Source organism: Giraffa tippelskirchi, chromosome 12 (assembly GCF_054371585.1).
Source record: "Giraffa tippelskirchi isolate mGirTip1 chromosome 12, T2T-mGirTip1v1.2.pri, whole genome shotgun sequence".
NCBI lineage: Eukaryota > Metazoa > Chordata > Mammalia > Artiodactyla > Giraffidae > Giraffa > Giraffa tippelskirchi.
This window is the reverse complement of record NC_137286.1, coordinates 98519893-98534142: the sequence shown is the minus strand read 5'-3', so window position 1 is coordinate 98534142 and position 14250 is coordinate 98519893. Positions and strand designations below refer to the sequence as shown.

The 14250-nt window shown below is 38.8% G+C and overlaps 1 long non-coding RNA gene across 1 annotated transcript; it reads right to left on the bottom strand.

Moving 5' to 3' along the window:
* Nucleotides 1–6193: 6193 nt before the first annotated feature.
* LOC145530455 (uncharacterized) lies at nucleotides 6194–10542 on the bottom strand. Its single transcript, XR_014071801.1, has 2 exons — nucleotides 10448–10542; nucleotides 6194–6759 (listed from the first exon to the last, which is right to left on the bottom strand). It is a non-coding gene; the product is annotated as an uncharacterized LOC145530455 (long non-coding RNA).
* Between the last annotated feature and the right edge of the window lie 3708 nt (nucleotides 10543–14250).

The following is a 14250-nucleotide window of genomic DNA, read 5'->3' as shown; positions in this document are numbered from 1 at the left end:
TTGGGATGCCAGTCTCAGAAATCTAGACTAGGGAAGTTTTGAGAATTGTTCATGTATCTATCCATCCATCTATTAAGTCACCAAAAAGGGACTATTTCAATGATGGTGGATCAGGGCATAGGAAAAGCCTATGATATGCCAGGCAGGCACTGTCCTAGATACTGAGGTATTTGTTTATTCTCTCAGCAAATATTTATGTATGCCTACTGTGAGCCAAATACTGTGTGAGGCATTGATGATACACTTGTGAAGGAGAGATATGGTATCTGCCCTTAAATTAGGTTGTGCATGCTAAGTCACTTCAATCATGTCCGACTCTTAGTTCTTGCTTTAGTAACTAAATAAGTGAATACCTGGATATTTGTAAGCAACAAAATGTATAAATACAGAAATGTTCATTAATTGTAGCAATGCTACAAAGTACAGTCATTTTTCAGTATATGTGGGTGATTAACTCCAGGACTCCTGAGAATACTAAAGTCTGGGGATGCTTAAGTCCTTTATATAAAATGGCATAGCATGTGCGTGCTCAGTCACTAAATTGTGTCTGACTCTGTGACCTCATGTACTGTAGCCTGCCAGCCTCCTCTGTCCATGGGATTTCCCAGGCAAGAATACTGGAGTGGGTTGCCGTTTCCTCCTCTAGGATATCTTCCCAACCCAGGGATCAAACCCATGTCTCCTATGTCTCCTGCATTGGCAGGTGGATTCTTTACCACTGAGCTACCTGGGAAGCCCCAAATGGCATAGTATTTGCATCTGCATTTGTATTCACATACAACCTATGCACATCTTCCTGTATACTTTAAATCACCTATAGATTACTTACAATACCTAAAGCAGTGTTAATGCTATGTAAATAATTGCCAGTACATGGCTAAATTATGTGGTTGGTTGAATCTGGGGATATGGAACTCGAAGGTACAATGGCTGATAAGATTACGTAACAAGAGGACTTCACCTAGGATGGGACAAAAGTGTGGGTGGGGAAAGGTTCCTTGAGGAAATGATGTTTCATTTGAGACCTGGATGATAAGTAAAATGGAACCAGGGAAAAGGGCGCTGGGCAAGGACTAAGAGGACATAGTCCTAAAGGAACCATAGATCTAGATGTGGAAAAAGGACACATCCATTAGTAAGTGCATTATGACCTGATGTTATCAGTGTCATAAAATGGAACTACAGACATAGAGTTCTTTTATTCTTAGTTTACACTACTCCATTCTTGGTTTTTTGTTTTGTTTCTATTTTACTTTTGCTTTTTAATTTAGGCCACCTGGGGTTGACTATAAGCTCCATCACCTAGGTGTGTGGGCTTGGGTTGATACAATAGCATTGTAATATTCTTGTGAGGATTGAATGAGACAGTCATGCCCAGCACAGTGTCCAGTGCGCGTTTGGTGCTCAGTGGGTTTGGTTCTATTCTCCTTGCACATAAGCAATCAATGTACCCTCCATGCTTGAAATTACATAGGAAAAGGGTGGTATCATAGGACACTTAAGAGATGAAGAAGCATTTGCCTTAGCCTTGAATTGATGACAGGTTTTCAAACAGTGTCAACGATGCAGAAAATTGAGGGGAGGGCAGGTGAGAGAGCCATTATATTATAATGAAAGGCACAGGAGCAGGATGGTATGTACAGGGAATATTCCACTTATACCACAGTGCAAGGTAAATGGAGGGTCAAGTGAAGAATGAGGCTATGTGAGTATTTTAGAACCAGATTATTTTGAACTTTGAGCAATAAGCTAAAAGAATATTTACTTTATCTTATAAGCAATAGGAATCCTTTAAGTGTTTTAAATAGGAAGAAAAAATGGTCTTAGTGTAATGGGTAGGGAAAAGAGAGTTTTGAGGCATTGAGAACATTTAGGAGACTTTATCTGGGCACGACTTAAGGGTGAGTGTAGCAAGAAGGAACAGATGGGAAGAAATTACAAGCCAAGAGCTGGATGTATCTGGTAATGGAGTCTATATGAGGGCTGAGAGAGGAAAGGGTTATCTATGCATCTAAAGATGAAGCCCAAGTAGAACAGTGAACACTGATGGGGATGTCAACAAGAGCTGTTGCTTTCAAGGTCTCTCCTTTCTTACTCCCCAGAAAGAGTTGAGGTAGGCTTTGGCTTCAGAAATCTTATCTGAAAGAGTTATGACATACTGAGAAAGAATGCATAACAGTCTGCTAAAATAAAGAGCTAGAATTTGGCTAATAGATTTCGGCTACGTAAAAAGATGAATTTGACCATCATCCACATGAGGTTAATGGTTGAAACTGTAAAAATCCATATATTCAGAGCCTTGGAGCCCTAACATTGAGAGAACAAGAGGTAGAAGTTGGAAGTAACCTGGAAACTAGGAGACCACTTAAAGATTTCACTGTTATGAGAACAAAGATTTTTTTTATTTTTCTGAAGAATTTAAGATGGCATGATGATGGTCTTGTTTTGACAATGTCAAATGCTTCATGGAAATGAAGGATAGTGAGAGCTTTATAAAGGCCAGTAAATAAGGGGTGTATAATATGAAAGTTATACAGTGGAAGTGAGAAAAAGATTTAAGGGACTAGACAGAGTGCCTGATGAACTATGGACGGAGGTTTGTGACATTGTACAGGAGACAGGGATCAAGACCATCCCCATGGAAAGGAAATGCAAAAATGCAAAATGGCTGTCTGAGGAAGTCTTACAAATAGCTGTGAAAAGAAGGGAAGTGAAAAATAAAGGAGAAAAGGAAAGATATTCCCATTTGAATGCAGTCCAAAGAATAGCAAGGAGAGATAAGAAAGCATTCCTCAGCGATCAATGCAAAGAAATAGAGGAAAACAACAGAATGGGAAAGACTAGAGATCTCTTCAAGAAAATTAGAGATACCAAGGGAACACTTCATGCAAAGATGGGCTCGATAAAGGACAGAAATGTTATGGACCTGACAGAAGCAGAAGACGTTAAGAAGAGGTGGCAAGAATACACAGAAGAACTGTACAAAAAGATCTTCACGACCCATATAATCACAATGGTGTGATCACTCACCTAGAGCTAGACATCCTGGAATGTGAAGTCAAATGGGCCTTAGAAAGCATCACTACAAACAAAGCTAGTAGAGGTGATGGAATTCCAGTTGAGCTATTTAAAATCCTGAAAGATGATGCCATGAAAGTGCTGCACTCGATATGCCAGCAAATTTGGAAAACTCGGCAGTGGCCACAGGACTGGACAAGGTCAGTTTTCATTCCAATCCCAAAGAAAGGCAATGCCAAAAATTGCTCGAACTACTGCACAATTGCACTCATCTCACACGCCGTCAACTAATGCTCAAAATTCTCCAAGCCAGGCTTCAGCAATATGTGAACCGTGAACTTCCAGATGTTCAAGATGGTTTTAGGAAGGGCAGAGGAACCAGAGATCAGATTGCCAACATCCACTGGATCATCGAAAAACCAAGAGAGTTCCAGAAAAACATCTATTTCTGCTTTATTGACTATGCCAAAGCCTTTGACTGTGTAGATCACAATAAACTCTGGAAAATTCTGAAAGAGATGGGAATACCAGACCACCTGACCTGCCTCTTGAGATACCTGTATGCAGATCAGGAAGCAACAGTTAGAACTGGACATGGAACAACTGACTGGTTCCAAATAGGAAAAGGAGTACATCAAGGCTGTATATTGTCACCCTGCTTATTTAACTTATATGCAGAGTACATCATGAGAAACGCTGGGCTGGATGAAGCAAAAGCTGAAATCAAGATTGCCAGGAGAAATATCAGTAACCTCAGATATGCAGATGACACCATCCTTATGGCAGAAGTGAAGAAGAACTAAAGAGCCTCTTGATGAAAGTGAAAGTGGAGAGTGAAAAAGTTGGCTTAAAGCTCAACGTTCAGAAAACTAAGATCATGGCATCTGGTCCCATCACTTCATGGGAAATAGATGGGGAAACAGTGGAAACAGTGTCAGCCTTTATTTTTTCGGGCTCCAAAATCACTGCTGATGGTGATTGCAGCCATGAAATTAAAAGACGCTTGCTCCTTGGAAGGAAAGTTATGACCAACCTAGATAGCATATTGAAAAGCAGAGACATTAGTTTGCCAACAAAGGTCTGTCTAGTCAAGGCTATGGTTTTTCCAGTAGTCATGTATGGATGTGAGAGTTGGGCTGTGAAGAAAGCTGAGTGCCTACAAATTGATGCTTTTGAACTCTGGTGTTGGAGAAGACTCTTGAGAATCCCTTGGACTGCAAGGAGATCCAACCAGCCTATCCTAAAGGAGATCAGTCTTGGGTGTTCATTGGAAGGACTGATGTTGAAGCTGAAACTCTAATACTTTGACCACCTCATGAGAAGAGCTGACTCATTGAAAAAGACCCTGATGCTGGGAAGGATTGGGGGTGGAAGGAGAAGGGGATGACAGAGGATGAGATGGATGGATGACATCACTGACTCGATGGACATGAGTTTGAGTGGACTCCGGGAGTTGGTGTGAACATGAAGGCCTGGCGTGCTGCGATTCATGGGGTTGCAAAGATTTGGACACGACTGAGCTACTGAACTGAACTGAATATGAAAGTGGACTTTTCAGATGGCTCAGTGGTAATGAATCCACCTGCCAAGCAGGGGACGAACATTCAATCCTTGGGTCAGGAAGATCCCTTGGAGAAGGAATGGCAACCCAGTCCAATATTCTTGCCTGGAGAATCCCATGGACAGAGGAGCCTAGCAGGCCACAGTCCAGAGGGTCAAAAAGACTCAAACATGTCTTAGTGATCAAACAACAACAATATAAAAGCATTAGTGTGAGAGAAGTTGTAGGTGTCATGGTTCTATTTTAGATCAGGGAGGACTTCCCTGAAATGGTGAAATTTGAATTGAGTTCTAAATGGCATAAGGAAATACGTCCATGAATAGCAAGGAGATGGTTTTAGATAGATGGAATGGCAAACCTTTCTAAGTCAGGAGCAAGTCTGGCACATGTAATGAACAGTAAAAAGGTTGGTATAGCTGGAATGAATATTCCATTTGTCAGGTCAAGATGATAGCATATTCTAAAATGACCCCCCCTGCCCAAAATATTAACTATCCATTGATGGATTTTATACCTCTCAACTTAATTTAAGTTGTTAAATAAAGTTGTTAAACAAAAGTTGCCTTTGTGTAAGTAAGTTGTCTCAACAGTTTCACTTCTGAAATGCCTTGGGTTGCAGGCTGAGTCCCCAAGTCAACTCCTCTTCCAGTTCAGGCTAGCACAACTGTTACGGCCAAATACCACATTAAAGCAGAGTCTATGCCTAAAAGTGCAGTCCACGTCTAATTATACTTCACTGATATTAATACAACAGTAATGTCAGTTCATTGGCAAATTTATACAGAATCAACTTTTTTTAGCTTTATTAAGGTATAAGTGACATATAAAATTGTAAATAATGAGCATTTTCACTGGAAGTTGCTAGTCATTATTTCAAAAAGAGGGGTATAGGTGTGTATCCATTTAAACTAATAAGAACTTTGCTATATGCTGCTCTTAACTGTCTTTTTTGGAAGTGAAAACAATGCTACCAGTCAGAAGTTTTTGTATGTTCCAGCTTGTTTGTTAGAGATTTCTAAACAGAGCCAAATTTCCGGCTTGGCCTGAATATAAACATTCACATAGTTCATGATGATTTTTATTGGGCTTTCACTTTGTCAAAGTCTAGAAACTAATACACATGTGTTCTAGGGAAACACTACATTTTCTAGGTTAAATCTACTTTAAATTAGCTAAGTGACATATATGAGAATTATGGATGACATATATAAACTTATGGTATAAGTTTATACCCTATAAGCTGGCACCTTCATATGGGTAAGAATATAAAACAAACAGTAAAGAAATACTGCTGAGTTTTAGCATCATTTTTTGAACTCTCAAGAGCCAAGAAATTGCTGGGCAAAAAAAATCAATATTGTCTCATTGCCTTTCTGCTTGGCCCCATTCTATCAGGAACAGCATCTTGTGTTGTAAATCTTTTATTTGCTTCTAATGTGGCAACAATCTCAGAAGGTTTGCAAAGTCTTTTAGATAAGTAATAAAGCTCAGTATCATTTGGTTTATGAATATAAAAGGAATAAAATACATGTCAAAGGCAAATGAAAGCCTTTTATTGAATCAAGTATAACCAAGTATTCTAACAGTCCTTGTTCTTCTTTCATGTTTATATAATTTTTGTGTACTTGCAAGTTTTCAAGCTTGCTTTTATTATCTGTTACTCACAGCCGCCTCATGAGGTAACACTAAGCAGCTTGCTTAAAAGGTAAGGTGCCAGAGGAATAGAGAGATGAAGTCAGTTTCCCAGAGCAGCCCAGCAAAGAAGTAGCTGATCCAGATTGCAAGTTCTTGGTCCCTCGGTCCCTTACTCATTAGTCACTAAGTCCCAGCTCCTCTCATTTCTTCACATCCTCAGAATATTTTACTCCCTGCTTGTTTTAATGAGGCCCATGAGACTTTCTTTTGGTTGACTTTCACATATTATTCCTACCACGCCACCACTTTCCTACCCTAGGAAAGATTTACTCTAAAGCCTACGGAAAAGTTAATTTGCTGATATTTATTCCAAATTGGCCTGTTCCAGCCACTGAGTATTGCTTTTCCCTCCAGAGGTGTAGATTGTGGACATTTCCTACAGAGATTCAACATACCTGGTCTCCAAGATGCAGTCCTGGGTCCTGAATAGCACTTCTACAAATCCCTCATGACCTTTATCCTCCTCTTTGACTTGCTAATAGAGCCTTATCCAAGAGCAAAGTGTGGAAAAAAATAAATAAAGAGAAAGAATTTTTGTAAACACCCAAGTCTGTGGAATTTTATCTTGTTCTTCACAGTACAAGATATTTTCTAGACCATATCACTACCTGCTGAAACACATGTTTTCTTGTACATATTCTGTCCTGAAACTCCCTGAGTGCCACAGCCCTAATCTTTCTTCACCTTCTCTCTTCACTTCCTTGGCAATAATATGGTAACCGTATTAATACCCCTCACATCCTTACTGCTATAGATAATATGGTGCTAGACTCCTGAGGTAGAAAGATTCAGATCTTCTTAGGCAAAAATGAATTCAGTTGGCATTCATTATGAATCCTCTTGAGATATAAACCTGAATTTTAAAAAAAGATGTTCTCATCTTTGTAATTAGATGCCAAGTCCCTGCTGTCATCCCAATGTGTGTAATATATACTGGTGGAAATGATCAGTAGTTGGTCTGGGCCAGGGCAGTATTAAATAAATCACACTGATTTTATGAGCTTGGAGTTGAACTTCCTTGGTAATCTCTTGCACAGTAATCTTTGGCCAGCATAAGCAGTAGAGATTTATAATGCCACATGATCATCCAAAATATATCACCTTCCTATTAAGGCAATGCCAGGTGACATCCATCTATTCAAAACCATTAATTGAGTTATCAAAATAGGCAGGTGTTATGGTAAATTAAAACCACAATTATCTCGTGTCTGTAAAATCAGAGATATTAAACAGAATTTGATTTCAACTTTATTTTCTAAAAGCACATAGAATATCCTCGTCGTGTTCTTATGCTGGTTGATAGTGTATAAAAGATATGCTTTTATCTTGTTGATGATTGACGAAGTGCCAGCATTTCATGTCATAACGCTGACTCATCTGCATCATTGTACAAGGTACGTGGATACAGCTGGGAGCTTTAGACAAAAAAATGCTGAAGCTAGGGACTACTTGCATTCACTTGTTTATTTTAATCATGTCTAAATGGAAGCTCTACTTTTTTGCATTTTGATTAATTTAAGATTTAGACTTCTAGGGTAGAATGGTAATTAGGATGCTATAGGCTACTAATTCTTACTTTATATCCTTAAATATCTATGTAAATATGAACACTTCCAGTATTCAAAATGCCATACTCAGAGATTAAGTTTAAATTTTTCATGATGTCTAGTAAGCAGATAAAAGTAATTTGTGGTAGAAATTATGGTTATAATAGTGAAAAGAAAGAATGTGATCATGATAACTCATTTTCACTAGATTTGAAGTAAAAAGAAAATCACCCATCACAAAAGCCTAAATAGATTTTATTAGGTAATAGTCACAGTGAAAATTCCTGATTACAGTGTTGCCTTATGGAAACCAGGCAACACTGGTCATTTTTGTCATTATAATGAAATCATGACTATTTGCATTTGCCCCCATAATTTATTGAATGGCACTCATTGATGCAGGTTGATTGTGATGCTATCATCCTAAAACTAACACACATAATCAACCAACCGTAGGTAAAGGACACATGAATTATTGAGGCTAGGCTGAGACATCAACTCTTGAGCTTTGCATGGTCACATCTGGGCCAATTCCATTGCTTGCTCACTCTGGAACGTGTTCCTGCACATTCCGAATGTTAAGCACTACTTTGACTAGATACGTTATTTAGAACCTTGTAAATTAGTCTGTGGCATCCTGTCAGAATTATATTTTGATTACAATATAATTGTGAATCATATTCAGAAAATCATTGGTAGTAGCTTCCATTTCACTGTATGTTTTTATGCCTTCATTTTTATATTAACTTTGAGGTATTTAGGAAGCAGTTTTACTCCAAAGTGAAAATAATTTATTTCAAGTCCAGAAAAATGGGTCATAATCAAAGAGGGAGCTAAAGCTTTTGTTGCTTTTGTAGAAAAAAACAAAATATTGGCAGAATAATTAGCAATTTTATTATTTCTCTTCACTGGTATGTATTTTATTTTTAAGCCTTATTACTTATAGTTTCACTCTGCTAGAAAAATATATGTTAGAGGGAAATAAGTCTATCAGCTCCCTACTTTTCTACAAGAATAAAGTCTCACTGTTTTCTTTCTATCAGTCACTATGTCATGATATCCTATATGCTAATTTTTTCATTTCTATTTAAGAGACGACAAGCAAGGTATAATGTCTTTCAAGAGCACAGTGATCATTCACAGAACTGAATAATGATCAATGAAATGATATCCCAGGAGCTGAATAAACATAGCATTAGTGCTGGAAAATGTCAGTCTTCTTGCCTCAAAAGGGCAAAAGTGTCACTGGACCCAAGCTGGTATTTTTCATTTTGTATGATGGACTTATTCTGAAATTTGCCAAGATCATTTATTTTAATTCTTATTAGGAGGTGTATGTTGAATTGTAAATGACATCAGTGATGCAGTAGTGCTCGATAATGTCAGCTATATTCAGCCATTTCATTCATTGTATTTAACCCTCTGGGCATTTAGAAAGTCCTTATCTTATACCTTCTTGTTATCAAATGCTGCCCAATGCTATTTACCAAAGGATTTGTTGGTTACCTTTAATCATATGATACCCTCTTTTTAATGGCACATAAATGGAAGTCCTAAATGACTACTGGCAGATTCTTATAAACAGAATCATAGATCACAACCCCCCTACCTTATTTATAAGATGGACTTGAGGTGAACTTAATAGAAAGAAACAAAGTATACTGAAATATATATCCAATAATGTATTTTTCATATGTATTCCTTAGTCAGTATCCAGTTTGTGTGTGTGCTCAGTCACTCAGTCATGTCCAACTCTTTGCTACCCCATGGATTGTAGCCTGCCAGGCTCCTCTGTCCATGAAATTTTCTAGGCAAGAACACTGGAGCAGGTTGCCATTTCTGTTTCCAGGGGATCTTCCCGACCCAGGTTTCAAATCCACATCTCCTGCTTTGGCAAGTGGATTCTTCTACCACTGCGCCACCTGGGAAGCATGTATCCAGTTTAATGGACATTGAATTGTGAAACAGACAAAAGAAAAGTACAATCTTCCTTAAATGTCCTTCATAGGACACTAAACTGCCTCCTATTTATACTCTGTTGAGCTCCACATGAATGATTGGCACAACTTATAAAGTGTAATCACTGCACAGAACAGCCAGGGGTTACTTGATTGCATCTTCAGAATAATGTTTAAAAGGGAAAAAAGCATATGGTTCTAAGTTTCATTATTCAACCATTTTCTGTAAAAACCAATTGCATAATGGAAGAATTTAGCCTGGCATACAAGGTCGTGTGGAGCGGGTGATGTAATCTGGGACCAGCACTGAGCCCTGCCTCTCCGCCCAGGGCGGTGTTAGTAAGTGAGCTGCTTAGTGAAGAGCTCATTCTCACTGCTGACCACCCTCGTGGGGATCCCTATCTGAACTCTGTGCACAGGGCCTCAGAAGGATCCCAAGATGACAAGACCACATTTGTTTTCAGCTTTCAACCAGATGGGTTCTTCAGATGGTCCAAACACTACTCCTTTGTCTATCAGAGAACAAAACTACATTTGATAACTTAATGATAGTTTTTAATAGATTGAGAAGAATTTTTGTCAAAAAATGGCCACCATATGAATATGGTTTGTTTAAGTAACCTCATTTCCCTCCTATCTTATGTCAGAAAGTTAGCCTTCTAATGTACCTTATTCATGCTACAACCTGATCTGTATCCATGGGCTAAGAACTCTGAGTGGCATCAATCCATAGCATCTGAAAGCTTTTGCCAAAGACGTGTCAGAACTCCGTTAAGGGACACATCACCCCATGAATTCTAGACTTACACAACAACAGTGACCTCACAGTTGAAGTATGCCTTAATGATCCAATGGTAGAAGCTGTTCTGTAAATACACGGAATAGTTCTTATTGTTATCAGTGGGCGTTTCCAAGAACTTCTGAACGGTTTCTAAACCCACAGTCCCATGGTGTTTTCAAGGTTTGATTTACAAAAGAAATCGGCACCTAAAAGATTTTCTCTTCCAAATCTTTTTTTTTGTTTGTTTGTTTTTAATGCAGACATTAGATCTGAATAGATACCTCAAAGCCACTTTGTGTCACCAGAATCCTTTCTCTAGGTCTAAAATCCTGAAAGGAGCTATTACAGGTAAATCAGTTCACTGCACTGCTACATTGGAACAAACCTAAATGATCTAAATCACTGTTGCTTTTCTTTAAACACACACACACACACACACACACACTTCCTTTGTCCTATTTCTCTTTCACATAGCTGGAGTACCTCTCTGATGGAGAGAAAAACAATAATCATTGGTCCCCAGGGAAAGTGGTGTAGCTGCAAATGAAGGGTGGAGTGAGGTGGTGAAATGGTGGGTGTGCTTGTGTTGGCCTTCATTTCCTCCAGGATTTCTGTGATATCTGCTGCTAGAGCCTGGTGGATGGCAGACCTTCAGTAGGGGACAGGGGAATGGCAGCTGTGTGCCAGCTCTCCCTCAGAGATATTACCAAAGAGGGCAGGACATTTGAGACACATTTTTTTCTTCTACCATAAATTATGAAATGAAAGAGGATATGTACCTCAAGAATTGAGCCACATTCTTCCCTTTGCTTTAGAAAATTCTCCCCTACAATCAGAGAAACCTTTTTACAGCACCCGCTTGGTGAACTCTTCACTCCATGCACATGATATGTGAGAGAGGAGCCCAGCAGAGCAGAGCACAGCCTGTGGAGCCATAATCCCCTGCTTCAGATTCTGACACCTACCATGTACTCTGTATCCTCGCTTTAATCTTCTTACCTGATGAATTCAAATTAAATCCTTCATTGAGATTATTGCAATTGTTTTTGTTGTTTAGTCACCAAGTCGTATCGGACTCTTTGCTACCCCATTTACTGCAGCCCACCAGGCTCCTCTGTCCGTGAGATTTCCCAGGCAAGAATACTAGAGTGGGTTGCCATTCCCTTCACCAGGGGACCTTCGCAACCCAGGGATTGAACCCGCATCTCCTGCACTGGCAAGCAGATTCTTTACCACTGAGCCACCCAGGAAGCTCGTACAAATGCTCAATACAGGGTAGTAAATATGATTATGATGATACTTCTATGCCCTGACAAACACTTTCTCCTTAGTCCTCTGTTTTAAAGAACATGAGAAATAGAATTTTTACTATTTTTCCTGGAAAGGAAGATTTGTAGATTCTGTAAATTCTCTTGTCGTTACTTTTGTTGAGATTGCACTTTGGCTAGAGAAATCACAAAACTCACCATCCAAACTAGGACACTTTTGAGAGTGAAATGGAGTGTTAATCTGATGGGGCACTAAGGCAACAGACATAATAAACTGGGGCTCTCCCTGGAAAACTGAGAGTTTGGTGTCCTAATTATGGGACTATTCAGGAAGCTAAGGTCCTAAACCTTCTTCTTGTTTCAAGATCTGAAACACAACTGGAGAAAAAGGTGCTAATTTTCTCAAAAGTTTTTTCTTGTTTGAAGAAAGCTAGGAAATAATTGCACCTGCTATTTTATCCAGCAACTCCATTAAAAGAAAAAGACACAACTGAATCAAAACTACAAAGGATTATTGCTGCTTTCATATGCCATGTCCAAAATACTGGTCGTCAGGACCCCTGGGTTTTTTAGCTAATTGGCTGTGTTATCACAGCCCAGGTCCCAGTTATGCCATCTGTACAATCAGGGAGTTGGATCAAGGGACCTCTAACAGTTTGGAACTGTTTTTAATCTCCTGTAGTATTAGTACTGAATAATAATTTCAGTAATATTATCTTTTCTAAACTCAGATTTTGCATCCTTCTTGAAAGTAGTTTTCAATTTAGGTTGTGAGCAGTATGTTACTCCTGAAAGCACCATGAAGGAATAAAATAATACTCTTTTTTTTTTTATGTTTACTGGGAGTGTTTTATGTGCCAGACACCATTGTTTTATTTAAATACCTATCTCTATGAGGTAGGTGTTTAATTTTCATTTCTCATGTAAGAAAATTAAATCAAGGATATAGAGCAATGTGGGGCAAAAGTCAAATTTGAACCCAGAAAGTCTGGCTCCGTGGTCTGTGCTCTGCTATGCAATATACCCTTTCATACAGCTTGTGCATTTAAACCCTGCAACAAACCTTTCTATTAGGTACCGTCATCATCTGTTAAGAGGGGAACCTGAGACAGAGAAGTAACTAACCCATTGCAAGGTCTCACCAGTCTACGCTGAACCAACACGCATGGCATTTTCCACCAAGCTTCTTAAGAAGCAGATCATGCTTATTATTTTATGGCTCACTCAGAGGCTTTGACAATGACTCTGCCAAAGACCAAAAGACAGTTTCTAATCGACACACAAATTTTATCACTTGGAAAGAAATTGAAGGAAGCTACAACTTACTAACCCAGATAATTTGCTTCCAGGAAGTACTTTAAAAACCTGAGTTAAATTGATTTGAATTATACTGGTACATAAGATTCATATGAAATCTGAAGAGGTGTTTGAGTTTTGATTCTCGTAGAGTCCATTTTTTAACAGGTAAAACAATATTCTTGAAACATCAGGTATGGGACTCAGTTTTCCAGATGCCTTTAAATAGGAATTTGATTTACTTTAATCGTAGTGCTAATACTGTCTTTTGCTTTACTTTTACATATTGTGCTGTCACTTTTCAACTTTTAACCAAATTGTGTTTCTATTTATTCGTTTTATTTAGCTAATCTTTTGAGGGCATCTAATGACTTCTGTCCGTATTTCCTCTTACCATATTCTTTTGAACTGTGGTGTTGGAGAAGACTCTTGAGCATCCCTTGGACTGCAAGGAGATCCAACCAGTCCATCCTAAAGGAGATCAGTCCTGGGTGTTCATTGCAAGGACTGATGTTGAAGCTGAAACTCCAATACTTTGGCCACCTCATGAGAAGAGTTGGCTCACTGGAAAAGACCCTAATGCTGGGAAGGATTGGAGGCAGGAGGAGAAGGGGATGACAGAGGATGAGATGGTTTGATGGCATCACTGACTCGATGGACATGGGTTTGGGTAGATTCCGGGAGTTGGTGATGGAGAGGCAGGCCTGGCGTGCTGCGATTCATGGGGTCGCAAAGAGTTGGACACGACTGAGTGACTGAACTGAACTGAATGACTTCTTTCCATATTTCCTCTTACCATATTACCATACTCTTTTGACAGTTTCTCCTGTGATGAGTAAATATGTGTTACTTCTTATTTATATAGGTTACCCAATTTCAAATTCTGAATTTGGAAACTCAGTGTAAGATAGATGGTGCTGGTTATCTGCTCCAACATTTTTATGACAATCAATTTGGAAATACCGTATACATAGACAGGCCTTACTTTCTAAAATATAGTAGCAACGCATTTACTTGAATTATTAGGAAAAGAAGTAATTCAGATCAGCAGAAGTTATATTGGATTGACATTTCTGTAATAGTTCAAATTATAGATTCTATCCAACTTGATTTTATTGTGACCACT